Raw genomic sequence first — 23289 nt, forward strand, 5'->3', positions numbered from 1 at the left:
CAAATCTCCTGCTGACACCGATGTCGTCAAAAAAGTCAAATAATGACCGATATATCGGCCAGAGCTGCCATGCTACTGCACTCGACCCCGCTTCCCCCTAGGTGGCAGCAGAGTATCTCTCATGACAGGGAAACATTGCATGATTATTGCCTTCTACTTTATCACTTTGCTTGTTGAGAGCTGATGCTATAATAATAATAGTAATAGTAATAGTAATAATAATTATTATTATTCAGAGGAACAATGCAAGTTAACCTTTATTCTGATGAATTTAATATGAAGGACCACCATGGAAACAAGCCAAAGACTTTATTGGGTTTTAAATCTTAGACCTTGTATTGAACTGTACTTGACTGCACTGTTAATAAATAATTAAATAGATCAATAAACGACTTGATCCCTCTTAGTAAACGCTTTGGTTGCTCTGTACTTGGGCTGTTTCTTTTCCATCTACACCCAATCTCTCCACCGGGATCTGCTGTTTTTTAGCTATAATTCCTTCTAGAACTGTGGTTTTCAAGCCTTTTCATATCAAGGCCCAATATTCTGCAATTGGACCACCATTTGCTGACATTATGCCTCTCAGTTCCAAAACTTTGAATATTTTGTTATCAATACACAATTCCATGGTGTATTGATGTGGTACCATAAGAAGAGATAACAGGCAAACGTTGATCCCTACTGGTACTCGGACATTGCTGTTCCTTGGAGTGGTTGCACCACTCAAAAATAAGGCAAAAGCCGCAAAAATATATATAACAGGCCTTTCTGCAGGCCCAATGGAGAGGAAATGGTCGCCCACCTTATTATTTTCACATGTGTTATTTTTCCTGTGATATAGATTTTTTATTATTATTATTTGTTTTAACCTGTGATGAAGGTGAATTATGTTATTGTTCATGTCTATGAATTGATTGCATAGGGCCTAAATGGAAACAAGGACTTGTTTTGGTGCATGCTATCCCTTGACTGTTTGACTGTTCTGTTTTTACATGTCTGTCTAATACACCATTTATTCAATCTAATCTAATCACATGTTTCAAAGGCACGAAAAGAAGAAGTACAAAATGTGAGTATAGCCTACGTTTTCCACCACTGGATGGTAACATTTGGATCCTGCTGTGGGTCCTCTCTTCATCAGGTAGCCATGACCTCTGCTGGGTGGATGGTAACATTTGGATCCTGCTCTGGGTCTCTCTTCATCAGGTCGCCATGACCTCTGCTGGGTGGATGGTAACATTTGGATCCTGCTCTGGGTCTCTCTTCATCAGGTCGCCATGACCTCTGATGGGTGTCACCTGTTGGCACATTAAAGGCTATTGTTGAGATATTACACACCTTTTAACACTACGACGTCAGAGCGGTCATTCTGACCGGATTTGAGATTTAAAAGTTTATTTTCTTAGCCCATGGAGTCCAGAGAAAGTTCCCCTTGCATGACTTTGTCTAAATATTCGATTGAAATCATCTCTGTTTTTTTCCCCATTTGAAACGTTTTGTAAATATATATATATATATATATATATATATAGGCATATATCTCTTACTCTGTCTTGCTATTATCGGCACAATGGACCGACGTCCCCCTTTCTCCCCCATAGGCCTACTCGCCTTTTTGCTGCTTGATAATGGTGTCTTTTATAACCCGATTCCCCGACATTTCCTTTTCACTTGATATCGTTTCGTAGAGAGGGCCTACACAACCGATCTATATACCAAATGAAAGACCGAATTCCGTAGTTTACATGGTATTTAGATTTTTTTTAAATGAGCAAAAAATGAGCGAGTTATGATTTAAAGAAAAGAGGGGTGGAGGAAAAAAAAGAACATGCAACACACATACAGCTAGCTAACTATAGGCGATTATTTGGATCAATCAAATATATTAATTACATCGATAACACGCGTAGCCTATAATGTTTCCCCCTCTATATAAAAATGACAATATATAACTCTAATATTATTTCGTCATGTATGTGAACTAGGCTGCTTGATCAAGGGTGTCGCTTTCGTGAGCAATGGTGTGCATGGCCGGTGGTTTGACCTGGCGCGATTCTTTCTTTGGCACAATCAATGAAATATAATAGTAGGCTACTAAGCCCGTTTTCAGCTAAATGCGGAAATGTCCAGGCTAAAAAACGTATCGACGGGAGTCGTGTTAATATGTATTTACTCGTCATTGTCATGTTCACTCCAAATAAACAAGTATTATGCACTTATGATGCGGAGAGCCATCTTATAAAATATTTCGTTTGGGATATTGAGGGGGCAGAAAACAGCCCGGTCACGTGGTTCATGTACTTGCAAGTTGGGGCAAAGAAATACACACAGCTTAGCAAATGTTTTTTATTAATTAAACTGATATAACAACATAACGTGGCTAATAATTGTTTATTTGGAATGCACTTTGGCTGGTAATTTAGGTAAATATAACGCGACTCACTTGTATAAGTAATTTACCGCGGACATGCCGCATTTACTGCAATACATTGGCTTTAGTAATGCGGTTAGCTTATAATATTAGCAAATGTAAGCTAACGGCTGGAGGAATGGGGTTCTGTTACTACATTACTGTCATGTTTACATGCCTAGTCAAGCAGTCTGTACATGGCGTGGGGTCACATATATTAATTACATCGATAACACACGAGAAATGACGAGTGAGCTTTGCAGGGAGGAAGGAAAAAACGCGACACTCTTCCATGGCTATGTTGCAATATAGCACTAACCGGGCAAAATATGTATTACATGTATTATTAGTTTTATACATTTTAGGAGTGAAAACATAATAATCGTTGTATTCATATTATTTTATCAAAATAGTAAACAAATTCCAAGTTAATTAACCAGCCAAACATATATGATTTAATTCGTTGGAAATGGGATGCAGCCGGCTTGAACGTCTCCAGCTGGACGTCTCCAGGGAGTGGGGGAGAGAGTGGCCAATCAAATCGCACCAAAAACACGGTCCCTCTGACCGTTCAGCCGACTGAGTAGTAGTGAAATTTTTTCAGACGTGTTTAGTGTTAAGTAAGCACCCTTACTTGGGAGACTGTAAAGCCACACACAGCCCAAGGCCATAGGCCAAGGGCTGGTTTGATATATCGGTGGTAAGAGATAAGACGTCAGAATTCTCCAGGACACTGAGGACCAGACACCTCTTTGCCCTGTTTCACCCAAGGGGCGCCCCGACGAGCTGATATGGAACGAATCTGATTCGTGAATATAACAGGTCGTGTTTTATTTTTATTCATATTCATGTGCTGTTCTACTCATTTCAGGGGAACTTCCCCATGTAATCAATAAATATATGCCAGTCTAGGGCTAATTCGGTACACCTGTGTGTTCCCGTTTATCATTATACCGTGGCGGGATTTAAATAGTTGCCAGCCTTGGATAGAGGGTGATCTGTGTGTTTTGTATGTGCCCCCGGACTTTAGGATAAAACGAAACACACTCAGAGTTGGAGCATCACTATCAGCTCTGAGGCACACATCAACGTGAAATGGGAAAACGGATGGTCACACACTCACACACACACACACACACACACACACACACACACATACACAAATATGCCTGGCTTTTTGTATTCCGCCTGTGACGTCATTTATTATTGGTTAAGCCTATGACGTATACATCAAAGTCAGTTGCCAAATCAATGGCTATATTGACGGAAGTGGGTGACTTCATTATCACACATGATCATCATCATCATGACCAATAAAGTTCGGTGTGAATGATGAAGCAGATGCTGCTCCGTTTCCTATAACACACTTTACGTAGGTCTATCCGCAAAGTGTGTGTGTGTGTGTGTGTGAGGCCTTAGATGACATCTTCAAAGGAAATAGAGATATATTGGATTGTGTGTGTGTGTGTGTGTGTGTGTGTGTGTGTGTGTGTGTGTGTGTGTGTGTGTGTGTGTGTGCGTGCGTGCGTGTGCATGCGGAATAGATGCATCCTAGTTTTGAGCTAATGCTTCCGTTGCTGTGGTTTGAGTGTTGCAACTACACACAGACTCTGCATTTCACAATAATCAAGATAAAATGTTACCGAAGGTTCTATTTTTTAATTCAATGAATCGTTAAAAATAGTTATTAACTCAGTGGTGTCCTAATGCATTTGCTTTTAAAAAAAAGTTAATGTCTTTGTATGCCTACTAGGGGTGTAACGATATAGTAACTGTATCGAAATATCGATTTTAATTTAAAATATTGAAGTATATCGATATGTAAACAGCAAATATCGTATTGTATCATTTGACTTTGTATCGTATCGTTTTGCAATGACAATCAATTTCATCAAAACTAAGTACTTGTGCATTGTACTTTTTAAATTTGAATGTACTTCCATATAGCTACACTTGGTCTATCGATAAATGTGTGTATTCTGTGTGTGTGTTCATGTCAAGGCGTGGGCTTGTCCATATATGTGTTCAAGTACAATGTCCGTCTATTTGCCAGAGAATCACTGCGTTTACTTTTTTATATCCATAATAAATCTTTCCCTTAAAAAACCTGCACTATCCACAAGTTTCAACGTTTAATGTATTTGCTAAATTGTCACTGTATTGATTTTAAATCTTTGAATCGTATCGTATCGCCATAATGAACCATTATCGTCCATGTATCGTATCATCAACCATGTATTGTGATATGTATCGTATTGCTGTTCAAATGTATCGTTACACCCCTAATACGTTCAGACCTATGGTTATGTTGAGAGAAAAGTGATTTGAATTATTTTATTTGGATCTGCACAAGAGGTGTAATACAAGAGACCCAAACACTGATCAGAATTAGGTTACATTAAGAGGGAGTTGTCTTTTCTCTTACTGTGCGACACGACAGAACAAAAAACCTTCTTTTAAATAGTTTTTTATATTATTCTTTTTTAAAGTAAAGTAAAGTAAAGTAGTTACTTTCATAATTTAATTTAAAGTAAAGTAACAAATAACTTTTTTAGATAAGTAACGATAACTATAATTCTTTACTTTTTAAAAGTAACTTGCCCAACACTGATTATATGGTCCAACAGAATAACTGCTGCACATGCTTAACACACAGAGGAAAAAAAGATAAAAGATTTGATGACATACTATTACTTGACACTACTATACAGGATGTTTGTTTTGGGTTTTTTAAGCCACCTAGTAGCTGAGACAGAACAGTATTTAGCCAACTTTTTTGCATTTGTCTTTTGCAATCCACCCAATTGCAGACCCCTGAGCACAAGTTTATGGACATGGCCCAGACTTCTAAATACAAGGACAATAAGTTGACAGTTATATGATATCCCAAGGCCATAATTCATTCCACCAAAAGCTGATATTTCATAAGTTTGGATGTAAAACAAGTGTCCATATATACAAATCAAATGGGCAGACTATTTCAAATATAGTGACAGTTTTTCTAATTTAATTGATGAACACAATATCTGGGGTATTTGGAATATCTTGTAGTGAATTGACATGTGTGTCATTGTGATCAAACCAGTCTATTTTTACAGTGCTGTGTTTATACATTGTTGTTGTCCTGTCCTGTACTCTTGTCTGAGACCAGGTCCACCAGACGGTCATGTCTGGCAATGTACAGTCACAAACAACAAACTACTGTCTGGAGTGCCGTGGGATTTGCTGTGAACATCCATGCTTACCAGGTAATGGCACCAAGTCATTATAGTGACCCAATGTGCTTTCCTCTAGGTTCATCTAGGGGGGACTAGCCTGGCTAATAAGCCAGACTAATATCACACAACACTGTCGCCGGCAGGCAATTTATTTTGCCAACGGCTGATTCGGTCTGGCTTATTAGCCAGGCTAATGGGGACCACCATCAGGCCAACATTCCCACTTTCACAGTCTCACAACATATACAGTATCTCAAAATCGAATAAAGGGGTTTGGCATGAAACTTTCTCCCTATCAAGAATGCTGTTCTGTCTCAAGCCAAAAATCCAGACCATGCATCCATGGTGTCAATAGCTGTTATTGTCTACACATATCGATGTACTTTCTTTCATCTCCAGCGTCACTCTATACTTCTCTTAGTATATTATCCATCCATTTTATTTGCTTCCATCTGTCCTTTTGCCTGTAGAAAAATTACAAGCATGTGCAGCATACTGTAGCTACAACACAGCATTTGATCAGATGCACATCATTGCATGAGATCAGGATGCGTGCGCACGCACGTGTGCGTGTGTGACTGTGAGTGCGTGCACACACACACACACACACACACACACACACACACTTAAGATGAGTGCATTACGTCTCTGCTTTCCGTTCTCAAGATAATCATCTACCTTGATGCGTTTCCTTAATTCTGTAGGTGTAGGCTACACCCCAGCCCTGCGGCCCGATCCCCCCCCCCCCCCCCCCCACACACACACACACACACAGCTGACCAGATACATATATAAGTGCAACATATATACACAATTTACACAGAGTCTGCAGAGAGAGAGAGAGAGAGAGAGAGAACTTGGCAGTTAGTATAGTCTTCTCTAGACTGACAGCAGACTACTACAACCATAATCTGAGAGGATGAAGAATGTACCAGTAATTCTAGCTGTCTGCATGCTGCTGTTCTCATCTCTGGATGTCCATGGGGCTAACCCTAACCGTAAGTTCATTTAGCACACTCTGTCACTGCAGTTTTAATCATCATGACTATTATAGAGATGTCATGGCTGGCTCTTGCCATGACAAACATGAGGAGCAGGAGACAGTCGAAAGTTGAGCAAAGTATATATTTATTGTAAAATAGGCCTAGACATTAACTTAAATAACTGAACTGGATAACAACATAATCAGGCAACAAATCCTATAAGGTGTGGAGTCAGTACTCAGTGGTGTGGTGGTGATGGATGTGTGGAACATGGTGTGGTGTGTGTGTGTGGATGGAAAGAATAAGGTAAACATCAATGGGAGGACATGGAGGCAAGCAGGCAAGGGAGGCACAGACAGCAGGTCTGCCTCCTCTGGATCTCTGTGAGTGAACAAGGGACATTGCTTTTATAGCTCACTGGAGGCACCGGGCCCAGGTGCTCTCCAATGAGCAATCAAGACGTGCCCCACCCAGGCTCACCTATAGGGAGACAATTAGGCAGGTGCTCCCTAACCACTACTGTGTCTATAATGTGTGTGGGGCATCACAGAGACAACACAATTGTGTTTTTCCGTGTTATTCCATTCCATGCACCTGCCCTGTGTCTGTGTGTCTCTGACGGTCTCACTCTCCTCTCCCCCTCCCAGACGGTGTTGGTCCAACCGAGTGCTGCTTCCAGTATCGCGACAGTCGCCTGCCTAAGAAGGGCGTGGTGAAGGTGCAACACACCAGCAATCACTGCTCTATGGATGGAGTTGTGTGAGTATATACTGTGTTAATGCTGAAATTTTGTCTATTTTCAGCAAGTGTAAAATCAGCCATTACGACGGCACTATAAGGCCCGCCAAAACACAAATGAACTGTAGATTTAGTCGACTAAATTCTTATGATATTTAGTCGACTAAATTCTTATGATATTTAGTCGACAAAAAATAGACTAACACTAAAACATTCCAGCTGGTGACTAAAACTAAATGAAGTTTCATTCAAAAGACTAAACTAGACTTGCATTTAACACAGGGGTTCTCAAACATGTTTGGCTTAATTGGGACACACTTGTAAACTAGGGATGCACCTTCTTGGCCGATACTGATGAACCCCATTTAGGACTGAGCCTGATTCTAAAAATGCCTTCTAAATCCTTCCCTAGGTTTTCTGAAAAACTTCAAATATTTATTTAAAACATTACCAAAATGTAATGCTGTTAATTAATATATTGTACATGGTAACAAGAACCCCAAACCATAAGGGGTTCCCATCCTGAAGGGTATAACGACACCAAATGGGGTTCCCGTCCCAAACAATTTAGCCGATAACGATACAGATGTATACGTTTATTTTGTTTTTGTCGTTTTTATTTCCCCCTTTTGTGCCAGGAAAACAAATGTGTCTTCCAATACAAGAAATAAATGTTCAATACAATAAATAAATGTTCAGAATCTACATCTCGGTAGGCTACAGATAACCAACACACCAACATAGCCAACGCAAAATGTATGCTTCTCAACAACAGATAAATACAGGCTATACTGCCATCGGTTAATGTCAGTTTGATTTGAGGAAATACACAGATATTGACCGATAACGGCAGATACCGATATGTGGTGGCATCCCTGCCTGTAAATAACGTTTTCATCCACAGCACGTTTGAGTTACATTGTTACTATATAGCACCATTATGTCATATTAACAGTAAGTAAATGTGCAAATATTTCCCCCTAAAATAGCCTACAGTATATCACGAGGAAGACATGGGAGAATATTTGTTTCACCACTTAAACCACTGGCCACTTTCACCACAAAACACTTAAACTGGCCACTTTCACCAAAAAACACTTAAACCACTGGCCACTTTCACCAAAAAACACTTAAACCACTGGCCACTTTCACCAAAAAACACTTAAACCACTGGCCACTTTCACCAAAAAACACTTAAACCACTGGCCACTTTCACCAAAAAACACTTTCACTGCTAATTTCAGAGCCCAACCAAGCGGTTTTGAGATGGTATATCTGTTATTTTTGCTATAGCCTATTTGAATTGAAATCCTGAATATCTTTTTTTTTGCTATTCCTATTTGTAGTCCTGAAAAGTTTATTTTTCATTAAATGTTGCATGTCATTAAGCTACTGATTTATAGACTGAAGTAGTTAAAGTGGGTCATGTTTGCGCATGTTTGGAATTGTAACAGCTGAAATCAATAAGGACCTGTAACATAAAATTCAACATTTTCCATGTGTTTTTGGGGCTCCCATATGTGTTTTCTATCCCCACAAATAACCAATTTTGAACAATCAGGCTTTCATATCATATAGGTGCTTTAATGGAAATTGCTCTCAGGAACAGCTCAACTGATTTTGGTCTCATCGTGATGTCATCAATGTCACCCTACTTTGTATAATTCCTCCTCTTCTTTAGTCTTCATTTCCACTTTGTTTACAATGTCCACCATTGTTGATTTCCCAAGCTGGGATGGAATGGAAACAAGCCTGGTTTTATCTAGCATCAGTATTATAATGACTCAAATATGAAATAATCTGCATATTAGCACCCCCACCACCTCAGGACATTGTGGTACTGCAGCTAAAACTGCTTTCAAAGTCCAGAAAGAAATGACAAGGACTGGTTATATCAGAGTGGTGATTGAGGCTCAAACCATTACAAAAAACTTTGAGGGACATAGACAATATGATATTAAATATTAAAAGCAGTTTTAAAAAGCATGTTATTTGCGCTTTAACATATGCAGGCCGCATTAAGTGAAGGTGGGGACCAGTATGTAAATAATGTCAATCTTTCCTGCAGCATGCCACAAGAGAATATCCGTTTCCATGATTAGGACAAATTGAAAATAGTATTTGTTTTGCACAAAAAACATTCCTTGGCCTAAAAACAGCCATAGCTGTCAGCACAAAATGTGATGAGGTCAGCACATTTGGGCACATTTTGGCAAGTGGCTATGGCCGAATTTAGGCCAAGGAGTGTTTTTCGTGCAGATCCATTGTGTAACACTACAGATGCCCATGGATTATTCAGAATAAAGACACTAGACTGCCCGGCAGATTTGGCAATTTTTGGCAACAGTTTGTTTTTCTCAATGAATGTGGTGCCCAGACGTCTTGGGCACCACAGGGGGTGATTATAAAGACGTCTAAAGATGTCCTGCATGGGCACACAATGTGTTAAGGGACAGAAATATCGCTTGTGTGGGACGGGAGGGGACAGGGTTTTAACTTATTACTTAAGTTGCTGCAAATGCCTGGATGTCATATTCGACCATAGGCCTAATATTGCCTATTGTTTTGTTATTAAACCCATCTGGCGTCTCACATTTTGTTTGAACCCATTTAGGCCTGACGTCGAAATAAAAAAAATGTCTTCTAAATTCTGACAGTTTTCTGAAATACCTATGTTTCTATATCAGTGGTGCTCAATATTTCATGTCAAGGACCACAAAATGTATATTATGTAATTGGCCGCCGACCCCCATATGAAAATATGTTGTGTTATTTTAAACAGGCTTAAAAACACATCTATAGCAGGAAAAGAGACTTGCCAATTACTATTAGGGGACTAATATTACTAGGGGATAATAACTATTAGGGCATTTGAGCCTGCCAGTCACAATGTGGGACAGAGTCTGAATTTGAGGGACACTTGAAATGTTTTGGAAATGTGGAGCTGTCCCACTCAAAGGGGACATCTAGTTACCCTACTGTACCTAAGAGCTGTAGCTAATCTTTTAAAAATGAATGACTCCGCTGTTCAAACAGGCATAGTTGTTTAAACATAGTTGTTTGGGTTTGGGTGATCAGCTGAAGTTACGATACCGTCTTGTTTGAGGGATGGACAGCAGGAGAAGTGTCACGTAGGCTCCGTTTCCTCTGTGTGTGTGTGTGTGTGTGTGTGTGTGTGTGTGTGTGTGTGCGCACGCGCTCCGTTGCATGTGGAATGCATCATGGTGTATGGTTCCTTCAGCTGTGCTTTGAGTGTTGCTACTGTACCACACCCGCCTTATTTGACCTGAGATCAGATTCTAAAAATGTCCACATCCTGACAGTTTTCTGAAAAAGCAATGTTTCTATGTCAGTCGTACTTCGATTTTTCAAAAATAGCAGACCTACAAGCTCGTAGCGCGCCACTCGGTGGCACGCTATGAGCTTGTAGATCTGATATTTTTCAATAGCTAAAGCATAACATAATGCTAACACCAAAAGGGGTTCCCGCCCAAAATGGGTTAATGCTAATCTTCTCTTATGAGGGTCCTTGCCTGGTTCGGATGCATTTGGGGGATTCCTGACCTGAAACAAACAGCACCTAGAAGTTCAACCACTTCTAGGTCTTCTCGGTCACCCCTGAACTCAATTAAGTTTAGATAGTTCTGAATGTCTAGACTACAGTGACTAAGGGCGCTTTCACACCGGACATGTTTGGTTCGTTTAAAACAAACCATGGTCCGCTTACCCCTTTGGTTCGGTTGGTGTGAACATGCATCCGAACTCTGGTGCGGATCAAAGAAACGAACCATGGTCCGCTAAAAAAGGCCGGACTCGGTTCGCTTCCAAACGAACCACGGTGCGGTTCGTTACTGGTGTGAATGCATTCGGACTTTATAGAGGACCAAATACAGTACGATAGCCAAAATAGCTGTCGGGCTTCGGCAGTTGTGAGGCTGCATTAATAATTAGTTATAAAAGCATGTATTTTTTACGGGGATCACTATTGATATGACAGCTGACAGTCTGATTTTATTTTAATAGTAGACGCATGTCGAGGCGCAGCGCAAATGTAATGGCAGCGTACGAGGTTCACATGCGCAAAAATAACAGATGTATTAATTATCGACACGGAATGGTGTACGGTATATGGTACACGATGTAAGCTTGTAGATCTGTTTATTTTAAGCATGCGCCGCCGTCACGCAAAGTTATGACAAAGCATGCGATGCATGAGTCTTCATGCGAGAGTTTCTCTTTCAACTCGTGTCCCCTCCTTTTTTTTGTCTCTGTGTGTGTGTGTGTGTGTGTGTGTGTGTGTGTGTGTGTGGGGGGGGGGGCGCACATGAGGGGGAGAGACCCATATATTTATATGGGAGAGACGCAGAGACAGAGGATTAGAAATATTTAAAATCATCCATGTCGCGCACGGCCGCACGTATAGAGAAAAAGCCAATGTTAAATAAGCTACACACAGGTGGTCCCAAATGATGAATTGATTAGGCCTACATCACTATAGCAAAAGACGTAAAACTAGGTCAACTCAATTAGCTGCAGCGGAGCTTTTCTGACTTGAAGCTCAATAACCTACTAACTGACCACCTTCAAGTTTAAACCATAAGATGACATGGAAATGCCCGCCGATTTGATGCGCAGAAATAACATATATCTAATCGGGTCAAGGTGCACACATGGAAGAAAAGTCATTTTTATCGGGGATACCTTGTAGGCTATACGTCTCCGTGAATTGTATGCATCAGGAGCAAACACATTATTGTTCAAACACCTGCTCCTGTTAATCTGTTGCTCTTATTTGGCTAATAAAATAATGAATAAGAATGAATGCAATAGCAAGTTGTTGCTGTCATGTTGCTGTTCTCTTCTCTCTCTGTGTGACTGAAGGTTGCCCCAAAAATTGTAGACAGTGATTCTTGTTCTTTTCCCCTCACTATTTGGTTCGCTTAACATGTCCACGTGTCATTTGTTTACATATTTGGTACGCTTTACAAAGTCCAGTGTGAACACCAAACGGACCAAAATCAAAATGCAAATATTTGGTCCTTGGTCCTTGATCCGGACCTTCTAAGGGAACTTTGGGTGTGAAAGCGCCCTAAAACTATAAGACTAAATGTATTGACAATTTGGTCAACAAATAAAAACTAGACTACACTGTTAGGGGAGGGGCTAGTGGAGAAGAGATCCGGTCAAAGTAAAAGACAAGTAATTTTTGTTTGGTGTTGCACTTTGAAATAGCGTTAATCGATTAATCACCGTTAAGAAATTAATCAATTAACGCCGAGGAACGCACATGTGGGCCGGTAAAAAAAAGGTCCCCCCCCCCCCCACCTTGGTAGCCACAGAAACGTCTCTGCTTTTTCATGTGATGTGACAGACAAGACAAGACAGTGGAGTTATCAGTTAATTCCTCATACAAAGATGCCATTGCCTGGCCCTGTATCGCAAATGGTCAAATACATATTTGATTAAGGAATATAATATCCCTTTTGTATTCTTTCTGTATATCAGCAAAGTGTAGGCCTAGATTTTTATGTTAAGACAGAGGGAAATAAAGATTTTCAGATAAAAAAAAAAAAACAGCACTTAAACTAACCGGATAATCAATCGATAAGATTATCAAAACTGATCAATTATCAATTAATGACTTTGTCGATAATTCCCATCATGAATGCTGCTCTGTCTCAAGCTGTACACAAAAGCAAAAGTGTTCTTTAATCTCTCCTTCTACTACTGCGTCTCTCGTTTTACCGTGCCAATATTTCCTTGCTTCTATTACAATTTACAACTTAAGTATTTAGCAGACACTCTTAATCCAGAGCGATTTACAGTAAGTAAGAAGTAAGTAGAAAAAAAGATGAAATCCGCACACTGTCTTCACTTACAGCATTTGAATGATATTGGATTCCATTTCTTTTTTTTTTCCTACTTCAGTCAGACAACTCAAGGAGGATGTAATATATATATTTATTGAATATAAGATAATCAATGCAATATATTTATTATGGTTTGGTGATGTATTGGATCTGCTTTTTAGGTACTCAGGATCAAGCGCATCAGTCCCGACCATAGGGACTCTGAATCCCCCCGTACCTAAAACAGTAGATCCAAAATGACAGGTGGTAGCTGGGGTGGAGGTGGGTGCGCACTTGTATACCGCAGCGTAGAGTATACAATAGAAAGCAGCAAGCAGAATTGAGCGCAGGTTGTATGACAGCAGCACGCTGATACAACGGCAGTGGGCCAGCAAGACGGCAAAGGATGTATGACAGCAGCACGCTGATACACCAGCAGTGGGCAAGCAAGAAGGCAGAGGACTGCAAACCTCTGGTTCAAGTAGCCGGTATGAGAGATGGGGTGAGCTGTGATTGGCTGAGTGAATCAGCGGATTGGTGGCCCAATTAACGGCCGGCGCGCTGACTGAGGTTCCCTGACTGAACTTGCTCTGCGCATGTCTACGACAGGCACAAATGCTCATTTCTCCAGTTCCAGTTATCCGACACACCTGTCCTCTATAGGTGTGCATAAGGACTTCTTTCTTCTAAATGTTTATCCCCCAAAATCACAAAGGCTAATTTGACTTTTTGTTTATCCCCCAAAATCACAAAGGCTAATTTGACTTTGTGTTCAAAAATGTAGTTACTGCACTTTGGCTTTGTATAGGCCAAACAAGCCAGGTAGGACTAGCTTGCTCATGCACGGGAGAACAGTTATTGTTTAATGTTTGACCTTTCTGACAGTAGCACTTGTCAACAGTGGTGTAAAGTAACTACGCTTCTGCTCCACTACATCTCATATCCAAATTATGTATGTACTTTTGCTCCCCTACATTTATGCATTCGAAAAGTTACTAGTTACTTTGTAGATTTTGATTATTAAACATATACATTAACCACTTCATTGTGGCCATTTGAAAATAGCCGCGGTGTGAGCTTGGAGATCTGCCACTTTTTTTTTTTTTTTTTATCCCACGATTTTGTAACCCAGTTTTCTTTTCACCCAGTGCCAATTATCTAATGTAATCCTGGGCTCTACACTTCCTCTGCCAACCTGGGGGGGCAGCGGACTGACCTCATGCCTCCTTCTATGCATGAGGAGTCCAAGCAGCTTCTTTTCACCTGACAGAGGGGAATTTCCCCGGACGGACGTAGCACGTGGAAGGGACACGTTATTCCGACCAGTTCCTTTCCCCTCCATCAGGCGCCAGGGGGAGGTAGTTTTAGAGACCAGGATTACGGCATGTTTTTGTGAGGGTATCTACCCTAGGGGACACGGGGAGAACATGCAAACTCCACACAGAAAGGCCCTATCGCCAACCCCCGCCTCGGGTATGGGCACTGATGACGCGGAGGAGGGAACACGCCGCCAGTGCCCACAGCGTCCCCAGCGGGAATCGAACCCAGGACCTTCTAGCTGTGAGGCGACAGCACTACCAACTGTGCCACCGTGCCCCCGAAAATAGCAGATCTACTTGTAGATCATCTATTTTCAAATAATTGTGTAAAAGTACAATATTTGCCTCTGAGATGTATAGTGGAGTGTAGAAGTATACTGAACATTGGAAATACTCCAGTAAAGTTTAAAAAAAAACCTCAAAGGGGGATAGTTCACACCCTAAACGAACGTTTCCCTGCACGTTGTTTTTGTTGTTGCATTCCTAAGCCACTAATTTGAGGAGACTCTTTGCCTCGAAGGTCAACTCAACGTTGACTCTTTGTGATATCTCACTTAATTGGCCTCACTCTCGTCTCCCCTGCAGACATGTAGCTTCTCTCCAGATGAGTGCTGCCCAAGGACGGCGTGGTGACTGTCCAACGCACGGGCACTCAGTGTGTCAGCGACGGCGCTGTGTGAGTATACCGTATACACCGAGACCAGATTCTAAATGTTTTCTGAAAACCTATACGTTTCTATATCATGTGGTTCTCAAACCATTTCATGTCAACGACCCCTAAACATTATGATGTAGTAATAATCTGAAAATATGTTGTTCTGGGGGAAGCCCCAGAAGCAAAACAGTTCCACAGCCCTTTCAATCCATTTCCTATGTGGAAGTTGTCTGGTTTTGAAGAAGCGCGCGACATGCCGCGGGGGGGGGGGGGGGGGGGGGGGGGGAGAGGGAGGAAATTAATGGGTGCATATGGGGCAGACGCATGCTTCACCTTTTGTGTGAGTGGGGCCTATAGCTTACACTAGTGCAGTAGCGATCCAGGGTCCACCAGTGGTCCTTGGTGGGGTTTCCAGGTGGTCCTCAGCTAAATGATGGAAAGTTGGTAAATGGACCCTTACAGATCTTTAACCCCTCGAGTGTAAAATGAAACCTTACAGGTCTATTTGGTTTCAAGTTATGCTCTCAAGAGTTACATTATTGTATTACTTAATTCACAAGAAGTATACACAATTAGAGAATGTAGAAGAGTTGTTATTTTGATCTATATACAGCATGGAATTGAGGTCAAAATCGTATCCAACAGTAACAAAATATAATACGTTTTGGTTCTGCGAGGCAAAATCTCATCAGATGGTGGTCTGTGGCTCAAATGCCGAATAAACAATGGTCCTTGATATGAAAAGGGTTGAAAACCACTGCACTAGCGTAGCGTACTGCACATTATGAGCAGTGCACCTGTAGGGACTGCCCATAACTCCGACATCCCATTAGGCCGGGGCTCCACTGAGTGCGTTGAGTCGCACTGCGTTTGGACTGCGTAAAAAAAAAAAAAAAAGACTGGGGCGAATGGGTGACGCCGTCCAAACGCACCCTTCATTCAATGATTAAAAAGGGAACATTCCCTGCGTTGACGTGACACTGATCAATGCCCGATGGCTGTCACAGTGCGGTTCAGCCATTCAATCAGTTGCACAGAGCATGCAATGGACGGCAAATCATTTTAAAAGAAAAAAAAACTCACACCTAAGATTGGAGGGAGGGCAGAATCCAATCGCAGAATCAAAAGCCTCCAGGCTGGCCGGCCGGTCGTTTTGCCTGTCGGCCGGTACGATTGGATTCTGCCCTTGCTGTAAGATTGCCTATACCCCCTCAGTTTTATATTACACAATGGTGGAGTGTGCACAACAAAAATCCTGATTTGCTCCATTACTCACTGATTGATAATTTGACTGGTTTAGTGAATGTCAAACGTATCTATAACAACGTATGTACCTTCGTCAGGCAGCCTCTGTAGACATTTTTAAAGCTCAGCTCAAGACCCACTTCTACAACATTGCTTTTAATTGATTTTTTTTTTTTTTTTGTTATTCATATCCTCACTGTATTGCATTACTGCTTGTTTTTTAATGTCGTTGCCTTGCTTTTATTTTATTCTCCATTGTTCTATAAAGCACTTTGAGCTGCATTTCATGTCATGAAAGGTGCTATACAAATAAAGTTGTATTATTATTATATTATTAAATGAAACACCTCAATGAGGCAAGTCTTCCCTCTGTCTGTGTGTTCTAGGTTCACAATGAAGAATGGTGGCAAGTTCTGCATTGAAAGAACTCTGGACTGGGTCCAGAATGTCATCAAACATGTGCAGTCCAGAACTTCTGAATAAGCCAATTAGAGAGTTCTGTGGTACTACCTGGAACAAAAAAAGTTACCGACAGGTGGTTTTGTCACAATCATTTGAGATGAACAAGCTTTGCTTTATGACAAATGGGTCATGCATGCACCCAGTTAACGTGTGGAAACTAATCTTCCAGGTTTCTCAACATGTCTCTATCCTGAAAATAGCGTGCTTTAAACAACAAATAAAAACTAGAAAAGTTGATTTAACTTTGAAACAAAATCTGTGTAATTGTATTGTCTACTCAGGCATTTGTGAGCACCACCCAGACAGTTTTTAAGTCGCTCGATTCAGTATTTTGATATTTGATACAAACCCATGTAACTTCAAACTCCATTTGAACCAAGCAACTTAATTCAAGCAACTTAAAACTGTCCAGGGTATTCACAAGACGTTTGTATTATGATCAGTGTATTTTGCTTGTGAAGATGTATAGTGCCTTAAAAATGTTTAATTGCCGATATTATTTTCTGCTACAATAAAACAAGCATTTGTGTGCGACTGACATAGAAGACATTTTTAGAATCTGATCTCAGGTCAGAATGAAAACTGTCAGGATGTAGAAGACACTTTTAGAATCTGATCTCAGGTCAGAATAGCTCCATCTAGTAGTGCTGCATAATTCATCGGGAAAAAAATGATCGAAATCTAGAGTCAGACACTTACATGCAATCTAATTTCTAAATTTGAGCAAGAATCACTAGCACTAGTTACTGTAGCCGTCCAATTCATTTTAGTTCCCCTTATGTTTTTGCTACAAGAGAGAGACTTTAAGAGAGGTGCATGAATTAAAAGTCATGCACTTTGATGTTGTCTGTTTAAAGCCACTGTGGCTCCAAGGTGCCACATTTTGAATGTAGTAATATTGAGCAACTACTACAGACAATACATATTTAATATTTCCATGGTCAAAAACACGTGAGAATTGTGATCTCAATTATTTTGAAGGAAAATCAGCACATTTGAGCAAGAATTGTGAAGCAGTGCAGTGAAAGTTGTTGACCGCTTCTGTAAATGTCAATTATCAGACTCAGACTAACAGAGTATAAATCATTTAGTGTGGAAATACGAGTTAGTTTCATAAGCCTGTGCAGTATACAATATTGCACGGAAAACATAACGTGCATGCTGAGGCCCTTTGGTTTGTGTTGATCTGATCAGCTCGTGCTTACACTATTTTAACAGGGTTCCACATGCTTTTAGCAGGGTTAACAGCAGGGTTAACAGGGTTCCACATGCTTTTGGCAGGGTTAACAGCAGGGTTAACAGGGTTCCCGCTCCCTCCACATAACTTCTCCAAAGTATTTCACCCCATTTCCAAGCCAGCAATCATACGGTGCAAACATGAGGCGCTTGTACAACTGTGCTAAAAAAATACGATGTAAAAAGCTATAAACGTAACATGGTGCACCGTGTGGCAGCTTGTAGATCAATTATTCAATTCACACAAACACACGCACACACACTGTGTGTGTCCCCAGGTGTTGAAGGATCAACATGGGGATGTCAGAACAGGTCAGCTCCATATATGGAGATCTAAGGGTTTGAGGTCGATCTCCATATATGGGCTTAATATTGATGATCTCCATCCCTGAGGGGTGACAGACTAACTAACGGGAAATACACACCCAATACCACACACTAATCACTACAGCACAACACACACTGCCAATACCACACACACACACTACACACTAATCAATAACACACAACTCAATACAACACACTGATAATCACCAATCAACACACACAATACAACAGGCACAGCTAGTGTTCAACTAAAAGCTTGTCGTAGGTATAATATAAAGTTAAACATTGTCTGTATTTTTTCAATCATATTTGTGAAATATTCGCATTGTGAAAGTAAATATGATATAGGCAAAGGCAATGCTTCACCATAACCAGAAGAAAAGGCACATCCAGCCATGTGCCTTTTCTTCACAATCACAAAATCACAGAGCTAAGCTAACAGGCCTTAATTAACACATGTTTTAAAAAAGTGTTCTAATCCACTCTGTCTCAGAATCTGTCATCCATGGATCTTTCCTCATCTCCCTAAATGAGCACAACCCTGGCCGCCAGGGATGCTGTTGCGCAGTTGCAATCAAGGAAAAATCCAAGATGGATGACAGATTCCGAGACAGAGTGGATTAAAACAAGTTTCTCTATGACTCTATGAATACGTCTACGAGAGTCCAAAACTTAGGCTAATCTATTCATCCATAATTTTAAGCAAAACCAGCGTAGAAAAGTAAACGTCCAATTTCTTACCCTTGTCGTCTTCATCTTTGACCGTCGCCAAGATTTGCAGTGTGACACATGGGTGGCTTGTACTGTAGGTCTGAAGTTTTGGCACCTGCCCGCTCGAGATGACCCTCACATCATTTGAGAATTCCCTCCACAGCCGGCTAGAATCTGATTGGACAATAAAGCATATAGCCTATCGTGAGGTCTCAGATTAATGGTTTCAAACTTGCCTCTTTGCTATTCTTATTCATATGTTGTGCATTTATGTTATGTGATAGTTTCACGATAGCAGAGTGACTGAACCCAAAATGCAGAGCTACAAGCAATTAAGCAAAGTAGTTTCAAAAACTGTTTTATTAAAGCAGAATGGCAGCTTAGCTTACAATCAAAATAGGAAAAGCAAGCATTAACTCCGGGAAGCTCAAAAGGCCAAACGTTTCAAAAGTACAAATCCAAAATCGAAAACTATACAAAACTAAATCCAAAACTAAACACAGGCATGCAAACAGGCCCATGGTGAAAAAGGTGACAGTGTGCGGGGCCCGACGCGTTTATCGGTACTAAACCCACTTTGGGGGGGGGGCGTGGGGGACACTTAAGAGTCATCATGGCATATTACCACCATTGGGCTCAAGTTGTGCTTTAATGTTTTTTTTTTCTTCCCATTATAGCCTGTGTATTTTAGGACAGAATCTGGAGGAGTAATATTTAACCCATTTAGGCCTGACGTCGAAATAAAGAAAACGTTCGCTATGAAAGAATATATGTACCTATTCAAAGATTTGTGCCGCATTTTTACGATTTTACAAAAAAATACCTTTTTTACTATGCTAGTGCACACATAAATTAAATTGGGTCTTGGGGACGGTGTTTAGTTGTTTGCTATCTTGTTTTTGAGAGTCGCATGCCCTGATGCCCAGATTGATCGTTCTTCCATCTAGGACGAGGAGATGTTGCCCAGCGAGGCCTGTCGCCATGAACCAGTGCCACCTGATTTGAATAACTGCAGCCGGTCAATTAACATCCAGGAAACTATTGTCAGACAACATTACGGGCCTGATGTGATCCTAATGTATTTGGCCTAAACCATTGGTTCCCAAGTCCCAACCTTTTTATACTGAAGTACCACTTCACCATATTAACTCATATTAAAATGAGTGTATATCTGCCCTTTTTGTTCCATTCCTAAGCCAATAATGCTGCTGCTCTGACAAAACTCTGTCTAATCACTAATCAGCACAACTGATGAATGTGATTAGTCCGTTCTCAAATCTTCTATTAATGGCTAGGTGTGCTGTAATGCTCATTTCAGCACGGCTGGATAGCCTATTTCAACCAATTGCTTGGTCAGAAGAACTACCTGTAGTAATATAAATATTTAATTCCATTTTTGTCTTTTTTCTCCTTTTTTGGGCGACCCCTCTGTGTACCACAAGAGGGGGGCTCAAGTACTGGTGGTTGGCAACCTATGATTAGTATCAATATGACCCACGCTATTATAATGTTGCATGAGTGAGGCTAAACTTAATTAGTCTAATCGATAACAGATGACATCACTGAACAAGTGAACATGCATCATTAAGTATATTGAAAATCACATTTTACATAAAGATTAACTGAATGTATTGCATTTTTAGCATGGAATAAACAATAAGCCTTTTGAATGTCAAGTTTTGACAGGACAGGTGATAACATGGTCATAGGGAGAGAGAGACCAGACCAGACATTATATTGATATGAAAACCTACAAACCTACAAGATCATAGCGCGCCACTCGGTGGCACGCTATGAGCTTGTAGATCTGCTATTTTCCAATAGCTAAAGTATAACAGACAGTGTAAAGGAAAATAATGAAAAACAAAACCATAATAGTGTATATTATACACTGATTCATCTAAATTAAGGATTATGGAAGGGGTGCTGATAACCAGTTATTCAACACAGAGCACACTAGCCAACAACAGAATAAAAAGGAATTTTGAGAACCGAACGGATGATCTTCTAAAAGAAAGCAACACACCAGCACGCCAGGGACCAGAATACTTCAAATCCAAACAATTAGTAAAAAATAGAACCACAAAACGCGTGTTAGAGATTAAACAACAAATAACAGCCAGAAACAGCAACTGCATTTACTTAATCACATTTGACGTTTACAATATGTCGGAGAAACGGGTAAAACAATAGGTACTAGGCTGGGACAACACAGATACAATATTAACAATGCCAAAAAAACAACCACAAGATTTGTGCAACATTTCATGGCTCACGGCATTGAAGCTCTAAAATGCGCTGGACTTCAACACAATCCCAACTGGACAGTAGGACAAAGACGTTTTAATGAAAAACAGTGGATTAAGAACCTCAACACGGATTTTCCTGGAGGCTTAAACATGCCTAAAATCTGATCTTTAACACAACAAAATTTAAACTCAGGATTAAACTGGAGAAATCTAAAAGTGATCAGATTGGATCAGACTTCCTTCGGATACATGGCGAATGCATTTATTCCTTGCATTGTGCCTACACATGTGGAGGCACAGTGCACTGAAGTTGTTTAATCCCCCCCCCCCCCCCTTTTTTCCCCTCACTGTATACGTTATTTTTCCCTTTTACATCCTTCATGATGAATTCCTGTTTTTCGGCTATATAGAAGTGTCTATTTGTACGTCTCTAAATGATTTGATGATTTGAACAAGGTGGACCCTCTTGTAAACAAGTGTAATGTTTTATTGGGTCGTCCACTCACAGTTAACAGTCTGTGTATTGAGTTGTGCTTGAAATGTACTGTAATTATGCACTGTTATGCAACTGTTTATAAATATTTCGATCAATCAATCAAATGTTTGTTGGATCACATGAGGAGTTCTAGTCCAGTGCTGTAGTGACCTTTACCTGTGGTAGTTCTGGAGGTAGTCTTCCTCAGTCCCAGCGGCTGGCGTCTGCAGGCTGCAAGGCTCACACGGTCCAGATCCTCCTGGGTCCAGTTCAGGGTCCAGCTGATCTCCAGGACCTTCAAGTGGGTCAGATGTGGGTGACCGATGTCCCGCGTCGGTGGAATTGTCTCGTGTCCTCATGTCCTCGTGGGGACAGGTTGTTCTGCACACAGACCCACAGTTTGATATGTGTTAGACTAGCCGCAATTTGCAACTCTAGATTTCTAGATTTAGACTTCCAAACTGCAACACTTAGAAAAAGAATAACTTGCATAGGATGTCTTGACAGAAAGTAGCTCATAACATCTCTACGGTGGATTTTTATGAAAAACAAGCTCGGCAGATTGAAAGAGGATAATTCAAGCTTGGACTACAGCTGCAATGTTGGGGAGTTTAACGTAGTTTAAGACAAGCAGATCGCAAACCAAAAAAGATGAGTGGGGAGTCAATGGAGGGTATTGCAACTCTAGATTCATCCAATTATAAAAAAATCTTGTTGCAAATGAGTTGCAAAATTAATTGCGGCTAGTGTTAGACTAGTGGTTCAAATAAGACCCACAGTTTGATATGTGTTAGATTAGTGGTTCAAAGACCCACAGTTGATATGTGTTAGACTAGTGTGGTTCAAAGACCCACAGTTTGATATATTAGACTAGTGGTTCAAAGACCCACAGTTTGATATGTGTTAGACTAGTGGTTCAAAGACCCACAGTTTGATATGTTAGACTAGTGGTTCAAAGACCCACAGTTTGACTAGTTCCCAAACCTTTTAGCCTGTGTGACCCAAAAGCTTCCCCAAGACGTGAAAAACTGCAAAGAATAACAAACAAATAATGGTTTTTTTAACCACAATTAATTATACATGCATATGAATTATGAATGTCCTCTTTGACAGTCGAGCTGTCTCTTTTAAGTGTCCATAATCATGAAATCGTCCATGTTCATAAATGTCCACATTATAAACAAACACAATGAAATGTCCATTACTTTCACATGTTCACAAATGACGACATGACAACAATACTGTTTACAAACAAAACAACAACATGTAACATACCGTGTGCGCCTTCTGCCAATTATTTTAGGAGAGTTAGTTCATTTTAATCCTTATTTCTTTATTTTAAGGACACTTGTTTGACGTAGTAAGAGCTCCACCACTGAAACTCTGTTTGTTCTGACTGAGCTTAGCTCACA

The 23289-nt window shown here is 40.6% G+C and overlaps 1 long non-coding RNA gene across 1 annotated transcript; it reads left to right on the forward strand.

Moving 5' to 3' along the window:
- Window positions 1-15127: 15127 nt before the first annotated feature.
- LOC308317603 lies at window positions 15128-17407 on the forward strand. Its single transcript, XR_013964271.1, has 2 exons — window positions 15128-15193; window positions 16804-17407. It is a non-coding gene; the product is annotated as an uncharacterized lncRNA (long non-coding RNA).
- The last annotated feature ends 5882 nt before the right edge of the window (window positions 17408-23289 follow it).

Source organism: Protomyctophum bolini (genome assembly GCF_963924005.1).
Source record: "Protomyctophum bolini genome assembly, chromosome: 6".
In the NCBI taxonomy this organism is placed as follows: domain Eukaryota; kingdom Metazoa; phylum Chordata; class Actinopteri; order Myctophiformes; family Myctophidae; genus Protomyctophum; species Protomyctophum bolini.